This window comes from Aethalodelphis obliquidens, unplaced genomic scaffold, assembly GCF_003676395.1.
Source record: "Aethalodelphis obliquidens isolate GAN/ISIS:26980383/991018 unplaced genomic scaffold, ASM367639v1 scaffold56, whole genome shotgun sequence".
Taxonomy (NCBI): Eukaryota; Metazoa; Chordata; class Mammalia; order Artiodactyla; family Delphinidae; genus Aethalodelphis; species Aethalodelphis obliquidens.
In genome coordinates this window covers 3,800,710-3,825,717 of record NW_020838000.1, presented here as the reverse complement: position 1 = coordinate 3,825,717, position 25,008 = coordinate 3,800,710, and positions in this window count along the sequence as shown.

Below are 25,008 nucleotides of genomic sequence, written 5' to 3'. Positions count from 1 at the left end.
CACCAAAGCAGGAATAGAATCATTCCCTCCTGTGAGAAAAACTGTAGAGACATTTGTAACAAGGCCAGACCTCAAGAGTATTCATCGCAGTGGTTTCTTTACTGTTCCCTCCCTTTCTTCTCTCTCTCTCTCTCTCTCAGGTCCCCAGGGCAGTGATTCTCAACTTGGGCAGCACAGAACTAACATCTAGGGATCTTCTTCTAAAACTGATTTCTGGGTGCCACACACTGACTTTCTAATTTAATTGGCCTGGTGAGGGGATCCAGGTGTCAAAAAAAATTTTAGGTGATTCTAATGTGCAACCAGAATTGAGAACCAGTACCCTTGGCCCATATTCTCTCCCTGAGCTCACACTGAGGCTGAAACAAAAATCCAGTAGAAACTACCTATCCAAGAGCAAAACAAAGGCCTGGCTTTACAGCCAGGTTTTCTGCTCAATGAGATGAAAGCCTGAGGCTGCTAAGAAGGAAGGAGAAGATGAGGGAAGGGGCATAGAAAGAATAAGGCATCCCTGAAGTGGAGAGAAAGAGGGGAGCTTCTGCTACAGAGGACCTGAGATTGGGGTGGAGGGTCTTCCAAGGCCAGCCTGGCGTCCAGCACAAACACTCCCCTTCTAACACCTGGGGTCCTCCTGGCAACCAAGGGCACTAGATTCTTGTGAGCCCTCCAGACAGCAGGTAGGGAATTCAGACACCCTGTGTTAAGAGGTTGGCATGTGGGGAGACCCCACCTCTGACTTAGGTGTGTGAACAAAAACAGAACGAAGAGTATCATTCATCATCCAGCTATCAAAGGGTTAAGTCGCAACCCACTGCAGCCACCCACTGACTGTGCTCCCTAAGGGGAATTCAGGATGAAAAAACTAAGCATGAGGCATACTGTGCTTTGGATAAACTAGCCCTTAGATAGTCAAGATGCACACCTCAGGAAGAATTTCCACGACCCCAGATTCTTGCATGTTCCCATGCAGAGACTGTCATACTGAGTGAAGTAAGTCAGACAGAGAAAGACAAATAGCATATGATATCGCATATACGTGGAATCTTATAAAAGGGTACAAATGAACTTATTTACAAAACAGAAATAGACTCACAGATGTAGAAAACAAACTTATGGTTACCAGGGGGGAAAATGGGGGGAGGGATAAACTGGGACATTGGGACTGACATATATACACTTCTACATATAAAATAGATAACTAATAAGGACCTACTGTATAGCACAGGGAACTCTACTCAGTACTCTGTAATGACCCATGTGGGAACAGAATCTTAAAAAGAGAGGATATATGTATATGTATAACTGATCTGCTTTGCTGTAGACCTGAAACTAACACAGCATTGTGAATCAACTATACTCCAATAAAAATTTTTAAAAATAAAATTAGAAAAAAGAAAAGCACTAAAGTCATTAACTTGAGATATCTGTTCTTTGTGACTAGCAGTAATCTTTTACCAAGATGTATGCTTGACTACATGTATCTCCCAGATAAAATTCATATATATACTGTCTTTTCCCCTACCTCTTCACAGCAGTTCCTCTGAGCTGTCTCCTGGGCTACAGTCCTCAGTAACACCCTGAATAAAACTGAAACTCACAACTCTTATGTTGAGTGTTTTTAAGTTGACAGGTGTAACTTGAGATTGCTGGTAAGGAAATGCCCTGTAGGCTCACCGTAACTTGTACACATTTCTTTGCTTATATTGTGCAAAACAAGCCACCCCAAAATGTGCCACTTTGCATGTGGATTGTTTTGAATTGAAATCAATTAAGACCCAGCAGACACAGGAAAAGCTTTTCACCACTCCCTTAACTGCCTAAAAGAATTTAGATAGGGGGCCCATACCAGGAAGAGAACTATTACCAGAGATAACTTTTTATATCAGAAAGACTTATCTGCATGGCCTGGCAAACATTCTCTTCTCATCTTCCTGTGAACTGTCCTTCTCCCCAGTCCCAGTCCCATCCTTCTCCTTAGCTCAGGATGGCATATAAGCCTCAACTGCCTGACTATCTTTGAGTCTCATATTTTTATTGGACTCCCATACATATGAAATTTGTTTTTCTCCTGTTAGTCTTTCTATGTCTATTTCATTATTAGACCAGCCAAAGAACCTAGAAGTTCTTTGCCCCTACAATAATCAATTCACCCAACTCCCACTACTGCCATAACCTTGAAGGGAGCTTCACAGGGAGGGCAAAACATTTAAAAAATCCACCACCTCAGTAATATCTCAAGAAGTTCTATCCCACATTCTCCCTCCAACTATAACAAGTTGTTTTGTGACGTAGTATATTTCAAAGAAAAACCAGACACACTGAATAATGTGATTTTATTTGGTGCTATAATACCCACACAGAATTTCAGATTACCATGGGTTAACTAGTTCAGGCTCATCACAACCCAGGGATATTTTTGCAACATTTATTTATTCAATTCAGTATTTATTCAATCTAATCCATTCCTGGAAATATATTAGGCAGTGGATTTTCAGATAGTGGGAGACTGTATCCCATTATTTTATTATTTTATAGGTTAAAAAAATTTTTTTATTACTGATATTTTAAAGTAATTTTAATTAATTAATTAGTTTGTTTGTTTGTTTATTTATTGGCTGCATCAGGTCTTCATTGCTGCACACGGGCTTTCTCTCTAGTTGCGGCGAGCAGGGGCTACTCTTTGTTGTGGTGCGCGGGCTTCTCATTGCTGTGGCTTCTCTTGTTGTGGAGCACAGGCTCTAGGCACGTGGGCTTCAGTAGTTGTGGCGCATGGGCTTAGTTGCTCCGCATCATGTGGGATCTTCCTGGACCAGGGCTCGAACCTGTGTCCCCTGCATTGGCAGGCAGATTCTTAACCACTGCTCCACCAGGGAAGTCTTATCCCTTTATTTTAAATGGAAAAGTAAGGATGTGTTCCCAGCCCATGCAAGATCCCAACACATTTCCCCCAATATCACTAAAACCCTTAAACACCTGCATAACAGTACACCAAGGAGCTCTACAGAAGGCAGACATTTAAAACCCCAGTTACTGAATTACTGAACACTTAATGAACTCATCAGCAGGAATGGTTATATGTAGTACTTGTGATTATAAACAATATTAAATGTAAAATATATTTTCTTCTAGCCTGCCACAAATATGTATTTACTGTATGTAAACAAGCAATATATTAAAGATACTAAAAGATACCAAGCTACGATCTAAACTGGACCAGGCTGGTGCAGCAGTGGGAACTGGCACTGAAAAGGGGAAGAGGAAAAGGGCCCAATATCAAACAAAGGTCCACGGAGGGTACCTTTGGCTCAAGCCCAAAGGGTGCTCTGAGACCGTGCAGTCACACTCAGAGCTGCTCCCCGTGGCGGCGAGAGAGCTGGACTATTTTCACCCCCCACCTTACAGACCTTGGTTAAAGGCTGCCTTTGGGATGACTAGATTCCCAGGTACTTCTCACTCTCCATGTATTCAGACAAAGCAGATTCTGGAAGCCTGGGGGTGGCGGCCCTTTGACCAAGAGGAGCTAGCTGTTGGTGGTGAAGGTACCCAGGCTGAACATGGCTACATATTAATACATTCTGTACTCTGGTCCCTTTTTTGTGCAGATGCAGAACCGAAGCCTCCACAGATGAAGTGACTTGCCACATGGTGACGGAGAAGTTCAAGCAGAACCAGCAGGGCTTTTGACTTCCTCCTGATTTATTTAATATTTTTGATCACGTGTAAGTCTTCTCAGCTTTCATTTTTCCCGCCTGGAATTCCTAATTGCTTTGCTTTGCCCTCACACAAAAGCAATCCACTGACTCTCCGCTTGGGTGTCTCGGGCACCTGTCCTCAAAACTGGCCCATTCTGTCTTGTCTTTCTAACCCTGTAACTTCAGTTGACCAGAAATGGTCATAACGTTTCAGGGGAACCACGAACACAGTTTTGTACGTGAGGGACATTTTCTCATTTTGTGACAGTGCTTTTGCCATGGCTTTGGGTTGGCTACTCTGGTGACTGGACCCAGTCAGCTGATGTCTCTTACACCTCAGGTTATCACCCCAAGGCCTTTTTTAAGCCTTTCTGCCTGAAAAAGCTCTCCCCAGATCACTACACCTCCTCCACCAGACATAACTCCTACTCACTCACCTTTAGAAACCGTTCCTTTGGGAAGTTTCCTTGCCCACGTCCATCCAGGTTGGATGGGCCTGGGTGCTGCCAGGGCGGCCAGTAAAGACCCTTAACACGGGACCTATTATACTGTCTGTCCTCTGTCTTCTAACTTTATTTTCCATTTAAATCATCAGATATTGAAAACAATAGCTGTCTTATTATTGTATCTCCCAGTATTTGGCACAGGGTAGGCTATCTATAAATAATTGTTGAATAAACAATTTGTGAAAAAATTTCTTCTTGAATCATAATGGATTGTTCAAAGTGCTCAAAAAGTATACAGACCGAATCCATTTTTCATCAATATAGATGTGAGCAAAGGTGTTCACATGTTACAAATATCTTCAGCTCACCTTGAAACTTGGAAGGACACAGGGCACGTGCCATCTTGGACACAGAGGCAATATCCTTTCCTACAACCACTAATAACCTATATAGCTACTAGGAAAGAACAAAACCCTAGCCTTCTCATGTGTTCAAACACAATCCTAAGAAAAGCGAATTAAACCAGTACAGTAAAGGACAAAGTCAATATTACTATTCTGATCCCAACCTGTCTACAGGTTTTGCTATATTTAAACACACGTAGATTGTCTACACCTATGACCTACTAATTTTATTTTTGTGTGAGCATAAATATTTCCCATAATTCAGAACTGCCTCTGGATGCAACACTAGACCAAATCCAAACACTGTCAGAAGATACTTTCTTTAGTTCCACTCCTTTCATGAGATGATCTTCAAACAGACGGACATGGCCATGGAACGCTGAGTACCATGTGGAATGCAATGAATCTACCAAGTCACTATGTTGTGTGCCCTAACAGTCACCTCCATGCAGTCCTTTCCTTTTTAAAATAGAAGTTCCACAGTGACACTCTGAATTCCAGTTCTGGTCATAAAATGGAGTTGAACAAACTCCATTCATAAAACATATCACAGCTAAGCTGTTCCCATGGTGATGAATTTTATTCTCACAATCAACATAGCATTTGAAAGGGATATTATTTTAATCACATTTACCCTCTCAGTCTTTTTCTCAGCCAACTGGAAATCCTCTGCCGAGTTCAGTTAGCCTTGCCTGAGCTGCGCTCCAGCTCACAGGTTCTATTCAGGTCTGATCCAGGTGGTTCTTAATCTTCTGGGGCTAGTGGGCTGCCCAGGACTTGTTCTTCTCATGGTGACAGCAGACACTCAAAGGCATAGCCCAAATGCACCAGCCTCTGCTAACATCCCATTGGCTGAAGCAAGTCATATAGTCATATGCATAGTCAAGGGACATAGAAACACAGTCATCCCTCAGTAGCCAAATTTCCAGATGCTCAAGTCCCATATATAAAATGGCACAGTATTTGCATATAACCTACACATCCTCCTATATATTTTAAATCGTCTCCAGATTACTGATAATACCTAATACAATGTAAATGCTATGGAAATAGTTTCGAGCATGCAACAAATTCAAGTTTTGCTTTTGGGAACTTTCTGGGTTTTTTTCCCCCAAATAATTTTGATTCAGTGTTTGGTTGAATTCATGGAGTTAGACATAATAGAGTGAATATTTGCTGAGCAATGACCTAATCGACCACAAATGATCTGCATAAAATCTCTGCTGTGTTGCTCTTTCATTGCACAAGGGCTTGACACCTTGGTAGGTCAAATGAGGCTGGAGGTATAGAAAGGGACTTGTGGCCCATGTTAATAATAATAATAGTTATAGTGATAGTGAACACTTACAACAGCAGGATCTTGTAGGTCATGATACTAGTAATTGCTTACTTTCCCCTCATGACAAATCTCTGTCTCCTTCAATGTCTTAGTTACATGTGTTTGAACCTGACCCTGTTCCCTCCTGTCTTTCTCATGTAACCTTATGTCTGTCCATTTTTACATGAGTGTTTAAAAAATGGATCCAATTCAATATTTTCATTGAACCCTGAAACACACATGGTTTTTGGACCGTCACCACTAGGAAAGAGATGGAAACAGAAGAAAAGCAGAAGGATGTAGTGATATAGTTATGGTGTACACCAAGGTTCAGAGTCCACCCTTCTTATTTTACAATTGTCTTGTACCTAAACACAAAGGCAGAATCCTCCCTTTAGAGCTGAGAAGTCATCTCAGAGGCACAGACCAGAGGGAGCACACTCCCAATGGACACTTACAGCTCTGAGCCCCTCTCAGAGGACTTACATCACAGGATCGGGATGACTTGCTTTCTTACCGATGCCCCCTTCTAGGGTAGGAGCTCCATAAGAGCAGCTGTGATTTCTATCTTATAACCACTATGTACAAACGCATGGCCTCTGTTTAATATATTTGTGTGGAATTAATAAACAGAAGAATGAATGTTCAAAGTAAACAATGCAGGGCATATGCACAAACACCTTCTGAGACCAACTCAAGGTAGCAAAAGTGAACAACAAAAGTCCTTCAAACTGAGCTCCTGGGAGACAAGGAAAGGAATGGGTGGGTGACTAGACTCTCGTTTATTGTTATCTCCCCATCCTATGGAAGATGCTTAGAAAATATTGAATACATGAACAATAAATGAATGAACAGTGGACAAACTAGAGAAGACAGAATAGAACTCTAAGGGTTTATCTCATTTTAAAATGTGTCCAAAATGTTGGTTGCTTAACCAATTCTGATGCCTATCATGGATCTTCATGCCTCATAATTAGTTCTCTATTCAATCTCAAATAAAGGTAACTGACCTCCCTCAATAATCCCCTCCCTAAACAAATCTAAGACTGGAGACTTCTTGGCTCTTCCTGAAGCCCCTCAAAGCAACAACACAAATCTTTGTGTTGGACATGCCGTTGGAAACCATCCCAATAGCCCCTCTTAATTTTAATCATAATATTTTACTCATTATTTCATTAAGTGATTCCCTTAAGGAAAACAGATATGATTGCCAGTGGCTGTATCTACTTTGGCCCTAATATTTGGCCCTAAGATATTCAATAATCCTCTGGTTATAAGCACTATCTGTGTTTTTCCATGTCCTCTTTCTATTTCAGCCCAAATTTTGGTAACTCAACTGATACTCTCAAATGAGAAACAAATCCAATAGAAGTTCCTAAAGATTAATCTCATGGCCCTCCAAAAGAATTGAGATTTTTATTACTTCTGTCTGTTTTTTACATGGTATCATTTTAGACCTGGAAATCTATGTTTTGCACTAATGAGCCCCCCTTTTCCTAATCTAAGTCCAATTACAGGGTGAGTTCAGTCACTGGAGAATCCAATTCAACCTTTCTGAGTCCCCAACAATCATGTAGTAGACTCTAACCGTATTACAAATAAAATGAGAGTCAAGATGAAATGGACACATTTTTCCTCATTCTCAGTAAATGCAAGTTAGAGGTTTTCTTCTAAATCTTGTTTTTAAATGTCTTCAAATATCTAGTCATATATTTGGAGAAAACGATAATGTGTTTGTTGAGCAGAAAGCCCTTCCTTTTATGAATGCCTGCAATTTTCCGTTTCCTAGGTTTTTATCTCACAAACAGGCTTCTGGACCACCACTTGGATTCAAATCACTTGTCCTGGCATGTAAGCTGAGGGACGACTCTATTGTTACGTAAGCCACATTTGCTGATTTAAATGACCTGTGGCCTTAATTTTGCCCTTACAGTGGACAATGTCAGTGCTCCTTCCAGATACTGAGATACCATCCGAGATGATATATCCCCACATTGTCTCTTTGTGTAACACCCCCTCCCAACCTGACATTTCACTCCCTGCAGCCAATGCCTGCAGCAATTTTTCAGGACACTGTCCTCAAGCTACTGGCAGCATGCTTTGGCCACAGTCCAGGGCTGGAAGTACCTGGGAATTTACATGTCCCTTGGGGGGTGAAGAGGAAGGAGCAGGAATTTACCAAAGACTGAAGGGAACAGGATGATTAAAGCCCAGCTCCCTCATCTCACATGGGGCAACTCTGAGTCATAACTTATTCTCCAGAGTTCTGTGGGATCAGCTGAGGCCGTCCTGGAAAAGACACATCTTCCCTTGGCTCTCTCCCCTGCTTACCTTGCTTTTCAACATCCTTAGTAGTTTCCTTTGTGAAACTACTAATTCACTTCATGAATTACTCACTATCCTATTAGGGTGTGCTTCTAATGAAACTATCCTAACACAGCCTATAAGAAATCATTGTTTTTCAAATGTCAGAAATCCAGTAATAATAAGCAGTGGGTTTGCTGTTAACATAATTATTGTTGCTCAGATTTAAAAGGATGACTCCAGCTGTGTAAAGAAATGAAGAATGTTTCTAAATATTACTTCAGAGTAATTGATGAAATATATTGCTAAATGTAAAAAGGAAGATGGGAAAAATAGTGTGCATGGTATGCTAACTTTTATCTAAGAAACAGGTAGAAATGAAATGCATGTATATACTTGTTATGATCTGAATGTCCCCCCCTCCCCACCAAATTTATAAGCTGAAGCCCTAACACCCAACTAACTATGTTTGGGGATAGGGCCTGTGAGGAGGTGATAAATGAGGTCATAAGAGTGAAGTCCTAATCTGATAGGGCTGGTGCCCTTATAAGACCAGGAGGAAATACCAGAGCTCTCTCTCTGCCATGTGAGGACACTGCAGGCCAGGAGAAGGGCACTCACCAGGCACATCAGCCAGTACCCTGACAAACTTTTAGCTAGACTAACCAAGAATAAAAAAGAGAAGATACAAATTACTGAAATCAAAAATGAGTAAGGGGATATCACTATCCACAATACAGAAATGGGAGGATTACAAAAGAATACTATGAACAACTGTATGCAAACAAGTTAGATAACTTAGATGAAGTGCAACAACTTTCGAGAAAGACACAAACTACCAAAATGAACTCAAGAAGATACAAAATATCTAAATAGAACCATAACAAGCAGAGAAATGGGCTTAATAATCAAAACACTTCTCAGATAAAGGAGCCCAGGCCCAGATAATTTTGCCACTAAATTCTACCAACCTTTTAAAGGAGAGTTAACACTGATCATGCATAAACTCTTGCAAAATATGCAAGAGGAGGAAGCACATTCCAACTCATTCTATGAAGTCAGAATTACTCTGATACCAAAATGCAGACAAAGATGTCACAAAAAAGGAACCAACAGACCAATATCTCTTATGAATATAAATGCAAAAAGCTCAACAAAATACTAGCCAACAGAATCCAGTAACATATAACATACACCATGACCAAGAGGGATTTATATTCTGGAGTGCAAGTCAGTTTAACATGCAAAAATTAATCAAAGCAATACACAATATTAATAAAATAAAGCACAAAACCTATGATATTTCAATAGATGCAGAAACAGCACCTGTCAAGATCGAACACTGTTTTATGAGTAAAAACACTCAATAAACTAAGAATAGAACTTCCTCAACCTCATAAAGGGCATAAATGAGAAATCCACAGCTAACATCAAACTGCTTTTAATAATCATATTCCTAATGATGATTTTTGGTGTTTTTACATTAAAAATTTCTGGGAAACCAAAAAGCAAAAGGGGGAGGGGTAAATTAGGAGTTTGGGATTAGCAAATACAAACTACTATAAATAAAACAGATAAACAACAAGGTCCTACTGTATAGCTGTACACTGGAAACTAACACAAAATTGTAAATAAACTATACTCCAATGTTTAAAAAGTGTTGCCAAATCTGTAAAGAATTGAGGGAAACTGTGAAGATCTGAGTGGAAACTGCCCTCAGAACATTCTTTTAGTCTCTTAAGGTTTTGCATTCCATTTTAAAGAAAATTAAATTCAAACTCATAGATAATGCATTGTGAATGTGGTTTATGCAAAAACGGTAGTCTAGAAAGTTCAGCAATGTAATGTAGCCATTAAAAAAGGGAGGCCCAAGTTCTATATCAAATGCTTAACAAAATAATATATATGTTTTGAATTAAAGTATTTTTTTTTTAATTCTGGGAAACTAGATTGTTTCTCTAATCCCATATTCACCAAAAGAACCAAAGTTTCTTGGAGAAATGGCTGATTCCAAGTCAGTAACGGTAAATATACAAGATGAGGCTGAAAACTTATAAGGTGAGAAATCTTAAAGATTACTGGGGTCATATCTGAAAAATCTGGAAGCCAAACGGAACAGCTAGAGCATGCAGTTTGAGCATGCATCAAACTTATAAGACATTTTTTTAAATCCCTGAATTTATAATGATATTCAAATAATTTAAAAAGAGGTACAAACAATTATGTATAAAATAAGCTGTAAGGATATACTGTACAACATAGGGACTATAGCCAATATTTTTAAATAACTATAAATGGAGTATAACTTTTAAAAATCATGAATCACTATATTTGTACACCTGCAACTTATATAATGGTGTACATCGACTATACTTCAGTAAAATAAATAAATAGATAGGTAGATAGATAATAAATAAATAAAAATTTATTACTTGTCTTTGGAGAAAGCTAAGGCGCTAACTCATTGAAAACTGGTTAATAATGGAAAAGACTCAAACATATAGGCCACCTTCCTGTATAAATTGTACTGCAGGGTAATCAGATAGTTAATGAGGGAAAGTTCATCTTTGCAGAAATAATCTTAGTTAATGAATAAGAAATGACAGAATTAGAACATCACCCTTTTAAACACTCTTAATGAAATAATGAATAGGCAATAATAACTCATGGCTGTTAACATAAGAAAATAGAAATAATTGAACTTTATGGGCCTCCTGTTGGAGGTATATTAACAAAAATCATAGCTGAATATGACCAAGCCCCTAGTTCTAACAACCAATTAATTTAAAAAATACAGAAGACAGAGGAAATGGTAACCTCATAGGCATGCAGTAAGCAAAATCCAGAATGTGAAAAACTCTAGCGGACAAAAGGTCTATTTCTTCAACAAATAAGTCATAAAGTATCACAACAGATGGGAGGGAGAAATGAAAGTATACTTCTGTGAGTTTCTTAAGTTGTGCGTGAATTCACAATAATATTGTTCAAAAGTAGACTATGACAAATCACTAAAAACTTTAGAAAATGAGGTACGATTAATTAGCCAAATGGAGATAAAACAGAATAATAAAATTTTTTCGATTAACCCAAAAGCAGGCCAAAAAAGTGAGGAAAGGAAACGAAAAAATAGATTGAACAGAAAACTAATAAGTTGGTGGATTTAAATCCAACCATATTAATCACTACATAAAATGTAATGGTATAAATACCCAAATAATGGCAGAGATTTTTCAGACTGGATACAAAAGCAAGATCCAACTATAAGCTGTCTACAGGGAATCCAAAGATAATCAATTAAAGGTAAAATGATAGAAAATGACATACTGTGCAAACACTAATCAAAAGAAAACTAGAGTGGGAAAAAAAAACCTAGAGTGGGTGTGTTAATATCAGACAAAATACATGTCAGAGCAAGGAAGCTTATCAGTGGTAAATAGGGTCATTTCATAATGATAAAGGGGTCAATTAACCAAGAAGACATAACAATCCTAAATACATGTGCACCTAACAACAGAGCTCCAAAAAGTGAAACAGGAACTGGTAGATCTGAAAGGAGAAACAGACAAATCCACAATTATAATAAAAAATCCAACACCCCTCTCTCAGTAATTGATAGAATTAGTACACACAAAACTCAGTATGAATATAGAAGATATGGACAACAGCATCAAATAACTTAATTGACATTTCTAGAACACTTCAACCAACAAAAGCAGAATACACATTTTTTTCCAAGTATACATGAAACATTCACCAAGACAGACCACATTCTAGGTCATAAAGCCAATTTAAAACTTTTAAAGAATTGAAATCATGCAAAATACATTCCCTGACTATAAGAAATTCACCTAAAAATTAATAACAAAAATATCAGGACATCCTGAGATATTTAGAAATTAACAACACACTTCTAAATAACTCATGGATCAAAGACAAAGTCACAAGAGAATGGGAACATGTTTTAAACTGAATGAAAATTAAAGCATAACATATTAAAATGCATGAGATGCAGCTAAAACAATGCTTAAAAATAAATTTATAGCATTGAATTCTTATATTAGAAAAGAAAAATGGTCCCAAAACAATGATATAACTTTCCACCTTACTAGAAAAAAGAAGAGCAAACTGAACCCAAAGCATGCAGAAAAAACAAAAATAATAATAAGCATAAGTCAATAAAATTGAAAACAGAAAAGCAATAAAGAAAATCAATGAAACCAAAAACTAGTTCTTTGAAAAGATCAATAAGAGTGATAAAGCTCTAGGAAGACTGACCAAGAGGGGATGGAGGAGAAAGAAACAGATTACCAGTTTGGGGAATGAAAGAGAAGATCTCACAATAGATCCTAGAGGCATTAAAAGGATAATAAGGCAATATTTTATGCCAATTAATTCAACAAGTTAAATAAAATAGATTCCTCAGAAGAAACCAGCTATGAAAGCTCCCTCAAAATGAAATAGATAATATAATGTAGTAATCCTATATCTATTAAAGAAATTGAATTTGTGGTTTAAAACCTTCCACAAAGAAAACTCCAGTCCCAAATGACTTCACCAGGGAATTCTTTTCTTTTTTTTTTTTAGATTTATACCTAGATTTATTATATTTTTGCTATATAATGGCATTCTTTTACAATTATATTTTCTTTTCTATTCTTTTATTTTTTTTATACAGCAGGTTCTTATTAGTTATCTATTTTATATATTAGTGTATCTATGTCAATCCCAATCTCCCAATTCATTCCCTCACCAAGGAATTCTACCAAACACCTGAGGAACAAATAATATGGATTCTACACAAACCCTTCCAGGAAACAGAATAGCAGGAAACACCTGCCAACTCAGTTTATGAGGACAGTATTATCCTGATACAAATACCAGGGAAAACATTACTGAAAAAGAAAACTACAGACCAGTATTTCTCATGACACAAATGTATCTCGCTAAAACATTAGCAGACTGATTTAGCAGCACATAAATTTCAAGGGATTAAAATTAAAAGAGGAGTAAATTTAGATATTTAAGGAGATGTAACGTACATATCAACTAGAAGCTTTGTGTAGAGCATGTATAACAAAACAAAATGAAATCAGAGAAATTTGAACACATTCAACATTTATTGACACTAAAGACTTATTGTAAATTTCCTCACTGTGATAATGGTATAATGATTACGTTTTTATGAAAAGGGTACCTTAAAGAAACAATTAGCCATACATGTCGAAAAAAGTACAGATCACATATCATAGTCTCTAGGATTTGCTGTGAAATAATGTATGTGATGGTAGTGGTAAAGAATGGAAAGTGTTATAGATGAAACAAGATTGGGCATAGGTTGATATCTGTTGAAGCTAGATTCACTACAGTATTCTCTGTAGTTTTGTATATGTCCAAAATTTTCCAAAAAATAAAGTTTAATAATACAAGTTTAATGTAAAAGTTTTAAAATAAGTGGTTAAAAGTACCACTCTCCCAAAAGGCAACCCTCCTACACTGTTGGTGGGAATGTAAATTGGTACAACCACTATGGAGAACAGTATGGAGGTTCCTTAAAAAAACTAAAAATAGAACTACCACATGATCCAGCAATCCCACTCCTGGGTATATATCTGGAGAAAATCATACTTGGAAAAGATAAGGGCACCCCAATGTTCATAGCAGCACTATTTACAATGGCTAAGACATGGAAGCAACCTAAATGTCCATTGACAGAGGAATGGATAAAGAAGATGTGGTACATATATACAATGGAATATTACTCAGCCATAAAAAAGGAACGAAATAATGCATTTGCAGCAACATGGATGGACCTAGAGATTACCATACTAAGTGAAGTAAGTCAGACAAAGACAAATATCATATGATATCACTCATATGTGGAATCCAATTTTTTTCACAATAATGTACATTTATTCACCAATGATACAAATGAACTTATTTACAAAACAAACAGACTTACAGATACTGAAAACAAACTTATGGTTACCAAAGGGGGAACGTGGGGGTGGGGAGGGATACATTAGCAGTTTGGGATGAACATACCCACACGACCATATATAAAATAGATAACCAACAAGACCTACTGTATAGCACAGGGAACTCTACTCAATACTCTGCAGTAACCTAAATGGGAAAAGAATCTGAAAAAGAATGGATAGATGTATATGTATAACTGATTCACTCTGCTGTGCACCTGAAACTAACACAACATTGTAAATCAACTATAATTCAATATAAAATAAAAATTAAAATAAAATTAAAAAAAATAAAAAGCTACCCCTCTCCCAATACATTCCTAAGAGTTTCATTCCACTGAAGAACAACAATAGGCCTACTGAGCTACAGATCTTTTTCTGTCAACTCTGAAAGGAAGCTGTTGAGGTCTAAGCTTCAAACACATGCCTCCCCATTGGTTTACTATGAAAACAGTTAAAAGCCTTCATATTTCAAGGCTTTCTTACATAGTGGTGGTAAATTAAAACTTACTTTCTTATTGATAACTTCTTCTGTTCTCATCCCAGGAAAATCATTTAGAGATTTTTTTTCGTGAATACTTACTAGGTGCCAGGCACTCTGCAAAGTTGCAGAGATATAAAGTTGAAGATAAAGACCATCTTCCTTTTCAGTATCTTCTGCACAGCAAATACTACAACGCCTAACATTTCATTGGGAGATACTACGATCTTCGATTTGTAAATGAGAAAAGAGATTTAGTAACTCGATTTGTGACCTCAAATATGTGCTGTTTAAACAACTCATTTATAAGGCTTGGTAGGATGCCAGATGATTCTGCTGTTTTGTGTTCTCTGCACCACGGGTCAGCAAGCTCTTTCAGCAAAAGGCCAGTTGATAAACATTTTAGGCTTTTCAGGCCATGTGTCACATATTCTATGTTTTGTTTTGCTTTGTTTACAGCCCTTTAAAATTGAAAAACATTCTTTGTTCTGAGCCTTAAAAACAGGCCAGATTTGGCCTGTGGGCTGCAGTGTGCCAACAGTGGTATGTTTTACTTCAGTTCATTTATAATATCTCGTTTCAATGAAAATCATGGAAAGACTATATACTGCAGCGGTCTCCAACCTTTCTGGCACCAGGGACTGGTTTCGTAAAAGACAATTTTTCCACGGACAGGGGGCTGGGGGTGGGGTGGGATGGTTCAGGCGGTAATGCGAGCGATGGGGAGCGGCAGATGAAGCTTCGCTTGCTCACTCGCTGCTCACCTGCTGTGCGGTTCCTAACAAGCTGTGGACCACTACTGGTCCATGGCCTGGGGGTTGGGGACCCCTGTTATGCTGCACTATTCAGTACTAATCATAGCAGAAGGAAAATCACAAATACTTTCTATGTTTGCCATCTGATCACTGCTCTTCCCTAGAAGTTTACTAATGGACTATGTTAGAAGCAAAGTGACATCACCTGACCTGGAGAGCATGGTTTTTAGTTGTCTTGTCAAGAAAAAAGAGAGAAAAAAAAACTGCTTATCTTAATTCTATGATTCTATCTCAATTCTGTGTGAACATTATTCATTCTGTGGCCACAACAACAGGTAATAGAAGAACTAGATCAAGATAATAAAACATGCTTGTCTTCACAAGGGAGATAGGAAGTTAGGAATCAGTACTTCTTATTCAGATACTTAGCACAAAAGCTAAGCAGGTTATTTTTCTTTTTTTTTTTAAAGCCGTATTTTCTTTTAATAAATTTATTTATTTTACTTATTTATTTTTGGCTGTGTTGGGTCTTCATTGCTGCGTGCGGGCTTTCTCTAGTTGCGGAGAGCAGGGACTACTCTTCGCTGTGGCGCGCGGGCTTCTCATCGCGGTGGCTTCTCTTGTTGTGGAGCACAGACTCTAGGCATGTGGGCTTCAGTAGTTGTGGCACATGGGCTCAGTAGTTGTGGCTTGTGGGCTCTAGAGGGAAGGCTCTAGAGGGCAGGCTCAGTAGTTGTGGCGCACGGGCTTAGTTGCTCCACGGCATGTGGGATCTTCCCGGACCCGGGCTCGAACCCCTCTTCCCCTGCATTAGCAGGCGGATTCTTGACCACCGCACCACCAGGGAAGCCCCTAAGCAGGTTATTTTTCAAGACTTCTCTCCTGAGCTAATCGCATCAAAGTGAAATGTGTTCTAAATTAGAACAGATGCTGTGAAATAAGATGTGAAGATTTCCTTATTGCCCCCGGGATCTCCTATCCCAGTTCCTCCATGCCCTCAGAGGCCTCACTTGTCCTAAGGAAGATTAGGATTCATAGCAGGAGTGCAAAAGGAAAGAAGGAAGAATACTCAGGTCTTTAGTTTCTAAATCAATTTAAACATCCATAACAGAGATAGCAGTCTTAAAACCAAAGCATTTTCTTTTTAAGAGCCAGGCTTCCTGAGAGAAGATCCATTTGAGAATCAAAGTGATAAGAGCTAAAGCCAGCTGGGCCTAGAGGTGGAGCCACAAACAAGAGCTGCAATGAGAGGAGGAAAAAAGATGCACATGCACGGGAGAATAGCTGAGGGTGGCTTGAGTTGGAGAGGCGGAAGGAGGAAGACCAAGGAGGAAGGGGGTGTGGCCAGGAGGGGCCTTAGGGGGGAAAAGAGGAATTCACTTAAAAGGAGTGCTAGCTGCTACCTGCAAAGACACTTCTCTTTCTACACTGATGAAGTACCAGCTCAGCCTGGCAGCAGTCAGTGCACTGCCCTGTAAGTGAGCCCTGTAAACGTTCTTGTTTCTGCCGAGCACAGCCCAGCGGGCACTGTCCTTCGACGATGGCCTGCAGGCCCTTTGTGGATCATCCAACAAAAACAATGCCCATGTGGTGGTGGTGGGATGAACTGGGAGATTGGGATTGACATATATACACTAATATGTATAAAATAGATAACTAGTAAGAACCTGCTGTATCAAAAAATAAATGAAATAAAAGTAAAAAAACAAAGAAATACTATGCCCATGCAGCCCTGAACTCAGCACAAAAACAAACAAGGTAGGACAGACTGGAACTAGCTTGAAACCTCTCCCCTCCCCCTCCACAATTCCACCCTTAGGTTAAAACCCTAACTCCAGGTGTCACGAGACATCTGAGGTTCAGAGAGAGTGTCACGTACACAAGGGCACGCTACTAGCAAGTGACAATGCTGGGACTTGCCAACTAAAGAAGGCCACTCATCACCTGGCGCTACAAGGATTGAGTCATGAGCCACTGCAGTCACTGACCGTCAACACATCCTGAAAGGAGCTCAGGAAGGAGGCCCTCTGTCCTCTGGGAAGAACTGGCAGAACAGGCCTGCAGGTAGTTATTTTCAGAAGACATTTTTTTATGAACCTGGATACTTGCATTTTCTCAGACTTGGAAAATATTAAAATCATCGAGATATCTGTTCCTTGTGGCTAGCAGCAGCCTTCTATGGAGATGTGTGCTTGGTTGCCTGTACCCCCTTTGCCAAAATCACATAAATCACAAAATCACACTGTCATCTCCCCTTACCTCTTCGAAGTATTTTCTCAGAGCTCTCTGAGAGTCTGTCCCCTGGGCTACAGTCCTCAGTAAGACACTGAATAAACTCAACTCACAGCTTTTATGTTGTGCATTTTTTTCAAGTCAGCAGACTCAAGCCCAAGTCGGTCTTGCTCCAAAGCTACTGCTCTTGACCGCAGCCCTTACACTGCTTCCCGAATTCATTTGGGGCCTAAATTTCTACAACACTTTTTTATGAAAGTCCATCTGCCTAGAATAAGCATGAGAGCATGAAGAAATCTCACCCGTATTACCAATGGCACACAAACTTCCTTATACACGTTCCTGGTACGCCAAAGTTCCTTGTATATGTTAGCTCACTGAATCCCCACAAACGCCCGCAATGTAAACAGGCTGGAGATGGGAATTGGATGCTCAGACAGGTTAATTAATATAACCAAGGCCACACAGCCGTAAGTAGCAGAGCCAGGAACTACACCTGGCTGATGCCAAAATCGTTATTTTCTCCCACTACAGCATACCTGAAAACAAATGTGTACGTAGAATTTATAAAAACAAATTGCCTTGTATTTTTTATTTTTTTATTTTTTTGCTGTACGCGGACCTCTCACTGTTGTGGCTTCTCCCGCTGCGGAGCACAGGCTCTGGAGCGCAGGCTCAGCGGCCATGGCTCACGGGCCCAGCCGCTCCGCGGCATGTGAGATCTTCCCAGACCGGGGCACGAACCCGTGTCCCCTGCATCGGCAGGCGGACTCTCAACCACTGCGCCACCAGGGAAGCCCAGCATTGTACTTTTAAATGTGCCATTTATTTCACGTGCAATAAACTGTCTACAAGCAAATTCTTGTCCATTACCCTCCAATTTCTTGGCCGACAGCTAAACATAAACTTAATTTTGTTCTGCTTACAATGCTGATCTTTTACAAATAACTTGTCTTATTAGATTATGTTCCTGACCTTAAATATTTATTTACACTAAATTCCCAGTACAGGATTCAGATACACATGTAATGAGAGAAGAAAGGGAGAAGGAAATGAGTCAGGGAAAGAAGAAAAAAGTAAGTCACTAGAATTAAGAATAAAATCATTACAAACATCTGCCTAGAATAGGCAGACTTTAAAAATAATAATAATAAGTAATATCTTAGGATTTCACAAATAAATTTGCCAGATCTTTTTCTAAGTAAAATCCTCTATACTATTTTAGGGGAACAAAATTTGCCACCCTAAAATGTCTCTTTGGCATGAGAAATATTTCAAGCTGAAAACAATCAAGGCCCAAAAGACTCAGGAAGAACCTTTTGATCTTCTCCCTAACTGCCTAAAGAATGTAAATAGAGGACCTGCTCCAGGAAGGGAGCATCACCATAGGCAACTATGGTATCAACCAGGTGTATGTTCAGGGAGGAACCTAGCAAAGACTGTTGGTTAAAATTCCTCCCTGTGTCCCATTGTCCCTGCTGGTCCACCAAATATTTATTTAGCAAACTTTGCTTTTCCATCTCCATGTGAATTGCCTTCCTCCCCTTTGAAGTCCCCAAACCCTACCTGCAACATGCTCTTTTGTTTTTAGCAGAAGATGGTGTATAACCTGAGGGCTTCAGCCATTCTGGCGAGTTACTCTGCTTTCCATGTTATTAAACATTTGTGTGATTTTCTCCTGTTAATCTGTCTCATGTCAATTTAACTCTTAGACCAGCAGAAGAATGTAGAGGGGTCAAAGAATATCTCTTCCTCCCTGACAGCAGCTTGTATGTTCCATGTCAGGTAGTTTTAGCCACGACCGACATAACTCTGTATTGTTAATCTCTAGACCAGGTACAATGTCTAGGAACCTGCCTATTAAAGGTGAAAAAGCCATCAACAGCTCCTCCAAGTGGCCACAGATCTCAAGCACTGCAAACTTTCCAGTTGAGGTTCAGTTTTACACAGTCGATCTTAAAAAGGTTAATTTTTAAAGGAATCCTCATTGGCATTTATTTACAGTTCATTGTTACATAGCAACTTCTTTGTGAACTAGGCATTTTTCATCTTTAGCAGTGATACACGTGAGTTTTGAATACACTATCAATGGGCTGTAACATTTTTTAAGGATTCACTAGTCTTTAAGATGTGTTGCTTCTTGGCTACAGCCATATAATATTTACTGGAGTAACTGATGGCATGCACACGGCACGGGCAGGCAAGAAAACCTAAATTCCTCTCTAGGACAAAATGAAATACATTTCCTCCACCTACATTCACTGCATCCACTTGAAGAGATCTTCACAAAGCCATGCAGTGATTATCAACCCAGTGCACATAACAGAAAGCAGCATTCACTCTGGCAAACCCACTTAGCAAACTGCCTGTCAGGCATAGCCTTTAAATCTCCCCCTTAGGACCCTTTGCCTTTCACCCTTTGGGTGAATTTGTCAGGGTCAGTACCAGGGAAAGCTGTAAGAGAAGAAAGCTGCGCTTCCTATGTCAATGCCTCCATTTTCACTGTAGGTGATGTCACTCCGGCTCTAGGACCACCCACCCCTGCCACCCCATGACAGTCAAACTCACCCTTAACCTTGTGGTTCTTTGGTCAGTCTTAATCTACACTCCTGCCTCTATCCTAATCCACACAGGTCATGAATGTGCATTAGTAAAAGTTTAAGCAGCTATGCCCCCTGAAGTAATGGGATGTTTACAGAGGCACTTGAAAACCGAGGTGTTTATTAGGAATCACAAAAAACGCTTTGACCAAGTACCACGGTGTTTTTGAAGCCACCATAAAGTGAGGTGGACAGGAGCTGACATAAACCAACAAACTGCAGTTTTAGAGTGACAATCAGAGGCCACCTCCATTGCCTCTTTTTTATTTTTTTAACATCTTTGTTGGAGTATAATTGTGTTACAATGATGTGTTAGCTTCTGCTTTATAGCAAAGTGAATCAGTTATACATATACATATGTTCCCATATCTCCTCCCTCTTACGTCTCCCTCCCACCCTCCCCATCCCACCCCTCTAGGTGGTCACAAAGCACCAAGCTGATCTCCCTGTGCTATGCGGCTGCTTCCCACTAGCTATCTATTTTACATTTGGTAGTGTATATATGTCCATGCCACTCTCTCACTTTGTCCCAGCTTACCCTTCTCCCTCAAGTCCATTCTCTAGTAGGTCTGCATCTTTATTCCCATCTTGCCTCTAGGTTCTTCATGACCATTTTTTTTTTTTTTAGATTCCATGTATATGTGTTAGCATACGGTATTTGTTTTTCTCTTTCTGACTTACTTCACTCTGTATGACAGACTCTAGGTCCATCCACCTCACTACAAATAACTCAGTTTCGTTTCTTTTTATGGCTGAGTAATATTCCATTGTATATATGTGCCACATCTTCTTTATCCATTCATCTGTCGATGGACACTTAGGTTGCTTGCATGTCCTGGCTATTGTAAATAGCATTGCAATGAACATTTTGGTACATGATTCTTTTTGAATTATGGTTTTCTCAGGGTACATGCCCAGTAGTGGGATTGCTGGGTCGTATGGTAGTTCTATTTTTAGTATTTTAAGGAACCTCCATACTGATCTCCATAGTTCCATTGCCTCTTTTGAAGTAGAAAAGGGATAAGCCACACTAATATTGACTGTGGATAAAATGCAGCTTGCCCCAATCCCCCTTCATTCATTCAGTTCCTCCCAAGAATGACCCTTCACTGGATGCCCAGGCACTGTGGTGGGTGCTGGGGCTACATGGACCCCATTACACTTTTCCCCAGAGGCCAAATTGTAGTGGGGACAGGCACCTACACGAACAGTTACCATATAGCGTGACAAGCATTTGAAAATTAAAGTTACCTAACACAGGTGATAGGACCAGACTGAGGAGGGGAAGGAAATAAGGGTAGGAGCCTTCAGGGAAAGCTTTCCAAAGGAAAAGACGTGTAAGCTTAATGTCTGCCAAAGAGGAGCTGAGAGGTAGGGAGGGTGCGAGGGATGGGAGGGGACAGGGCAGGAAGATGGGAGGATGGAGGGTGGGAAAGCAGGTCTTCAACTCAAAGGATTTTGTCTCTATTCCTCCATTCCAAGGAACTCTGGAAGCATGAGAGGAGGCAAAGCTCATGTGGGATCACTCTCGATTTACTCCAGAGCCTCAGCTCCTGTTAACCACGACCACAGCCCTAGTAGTAGAATCCAAGGTACCACATGCCCATCCTCCTGGTACAACCCTTCCCCAAACTCCTATGTCTGTGAGTCATGCCGTGACCCCCTCCCCAACCTGACCTGTCAACCTGGCTGACTCTCACTCAGACCCAGAGGATTCCAGGGTGTTCCCGGGGATTTTTTTCTCTCAGAAGTTACCTGCAGAGGGACAGTGTATTCTGTTACGAAATGCAAAACTCCAGGCAAATTCTGACCACGTGTCTTTTGGGGGGCACAAATCAATGTCACCTTTGTTTTGTTTTATTTTGTTTTGCTAAGAAAATCATAATTCAGAGGCTGCTTCCAGATGTCACCAAATTCAGTTCCTATTTCAGTTTGGTCTATGTATCCGAACCCCGAATACAATGGGTCCAAGTTGTCTTCCCTGGGAGATTTGGTGAGTTTGAAATCTTCCCAGTTTGGTGTGGCCCTGCTTTTGCAAACGATGAACCGGAAAATAGTTCTCTCTGGGTGACTCAAATGGTCAGGTTTATTCAAACATCGTGGAGGCTGCCAATGAATGGAGACGCAGAGTAATGCCTACCGCTGAAGCTGTCAGCCCTGCGTCCCACGAGCCGTGTTAAATACCCCGTGTGTCCACCTGCCAAGTGACTCTTCCTATAACCCTGCTCCTTCCTTTCAAGTTCAAGAAAGGACCCAAGGGATCCTCTGTTATAAATGGCGATCACACAATTCACCTTTTATTACTCTGTTCTTATATCTTTTCAGTGAAAAATAATGTTGGAGTTTGGGGTTTTCTGAAAGCAGGCATATCAGATTTTAATGTGAATAAGTTTTGGAAATGCCGCTAATGAAAATAACTGCTAGATGTCATGTCTAAGTCTTCTAACCCAATAGTTTGCACGGTAACATTTTACTAACTGTGTAATAAAGGTTTATTTAACCACCAGGAAATGGCTGGTATGTATATAGTGGCCCGCTCCACTCTCATCGGACAAGGCCAGTAACAAAAGAAAATGATACTTTAACGTTTCATTGCTCACCCCAAACACTTCATATTCATCCCAGTTTTATGCCAGTCAGTTCTCAGATTAACTAGGAAACTAGAAAACAGAAACCACACAGAAAGGCCTGGAGAAGTCTGTCCCAATATCATACATACCAAAGCAAACAAAAAAGTGATGTTAGAAGAGGATATCACCAAAACAATTGTTAAATGGGATGACTTCTGACTCTCCAAAGGAAGAAAAAGTAGTTTATCATTTGATGTTAGAAGGAAAAATGTCATTTGGGAAATCACTGGTTCCCTAGTTAAGCAACTCCAGACTGAAACCTGGATAAAATTACCTCTAAGAAGTTCACTCGAGCGGTTTAATGCTATAAACCACAAGTTTTCTACCAGAACTCTATTCAGAAGTGATTTCATAGCTCCAGTCTGGATTCACTTCCACGAAAGTCAAAGAAGACTCGAGGCATACCTGATTCGATTTTTCCACTAACGAAATTTTTGTGATTTCATGAAAGAAATATAGCCAGATATGATGCACGCGGGGAAACAACATAGAGAATTCAGCACGTAAAATCGCAAGACCTTCTGCTTTACCACAAAACTTTCAGTAGGAAGTTTCCAAAAGATTACGAATCTTGGGTTGGGGATGAGACATTTTTTTTCTTCTATCAACTACGTATGCTGTCCTGTAATTTCATCCCCTGCTTAAATGTGGCTTAAAAACATCTGATCAAAGAGTATGGGAGTTACTAGAAATCTTAGACACTCATTTTTTTCATCCTTCAGTGAGAGGAAGAAACTGAGATCCAGAGAGGCCCATCCAAGTCGCCTTCATCAGTTCTCTCCCCTCCTCTTCTTCCCCATCACTCGTCACCTCACAACCCAACCTGAGTTCTGCCTCCCCGACTCCCTCCCATCACAAGAACTCTTCTTTTAAAAAAAAAAAAAAAAGTTGAAATATTTGAATATATTTGATAATACACAAGTTACTGTATTTTAAAGCAAAGTTGTGAAAATTTGTAGTAGAAATTGCAACATGGGTGGTTTCCCAAAGGTATGTTTTTAGAAATATTTGCTCTTTTCTTTTTTTTTTTTTCAGTTCATCCCTAATGATTTTTTTTTACACCTTTATTGGAGTATAATTGCTTTACAATGGTGTGTTAGTTTCTGCTTTATAACAAAGTGAATCAGCTATACATGTACATATATCCCCATATCTCCTCCCTCTTGTGCCTCCCTCCCACCCTCCCTATCCCACCCCTCTAGGTGGTCACAAAGCACCGAGCTGATCTCCCTCCCATCACAGGAACTCTTATCCCAGTGACACCACTGCCCTATTCCGCCTTGGAGGTTCCCTTCCCTTCACTCCACACAGCAGTTCCCCTGATTTTCTTACTGTCTCTGATGACTTTGCCTTAGGATGCTCTCCTCTTTGACCTTCACCTTCAAGGTTGATGGCCAGGGCTCCATCACAGATCCTCTTTCTTCTCCATCCACACATTCTCCACCAGGCAGATCCAACTGTTCCCAAGACTGAGAATCCCCAAATCTTCATCTTTACCCTAGATCTTTCTCCAGAGCATCAGGCCCCTGTCTTCAAGAGCCTACTTGGGGGCTTCCCTGGTGGCGCAGTGGTTGAGAGTCCGCCTGCCAATGCAGGGGACAGGGGTTCGTGCCCCGGTCCGGGAAGATCCCACATGCCATGGAGCGGCTGGGCCCGTGAGCCATGGCCGCTGAGCCTGCGTGTCCGGAGCCTGTGCTCCGCAACGGGAGAGGCCACAACAGTGAGAGGCCCACGTACCGCAAAAAAAAAAAAAAAAAAGAGCCTACTTGAACCTCTGGCTACCCATCCCACAGATTTCATGAACGTAGCACGTCCCAAAGTGATGGCCTTTTTCCCCCACCTCAAACCCACTCTCCCTCCCCGCTTCCCTAAATTAGACAATGACATTCTAGTCGTCCAAATCAAACACTCTCTCTTCCCTTCTTCAACGCCAACACTCAATGAATCAGTAAGTCTTATAGATTTTATGTATCAAACGTTTCTCTGCCCTGTCTTATTAATCTCCATCTCAACTGCCTCTGACCTAGCCCGAGCCACTGCATGAGCCCCCTATCGGTCCTCCTCCTTCAATTCAGATCATTCTCCAGCATATGTTCTACGGAGCAGACAAAATGATCTTTCTTTTCATTTTGTCTCCCCAGTGCTCTTAAAATAGGCCCAAATTCTAACAC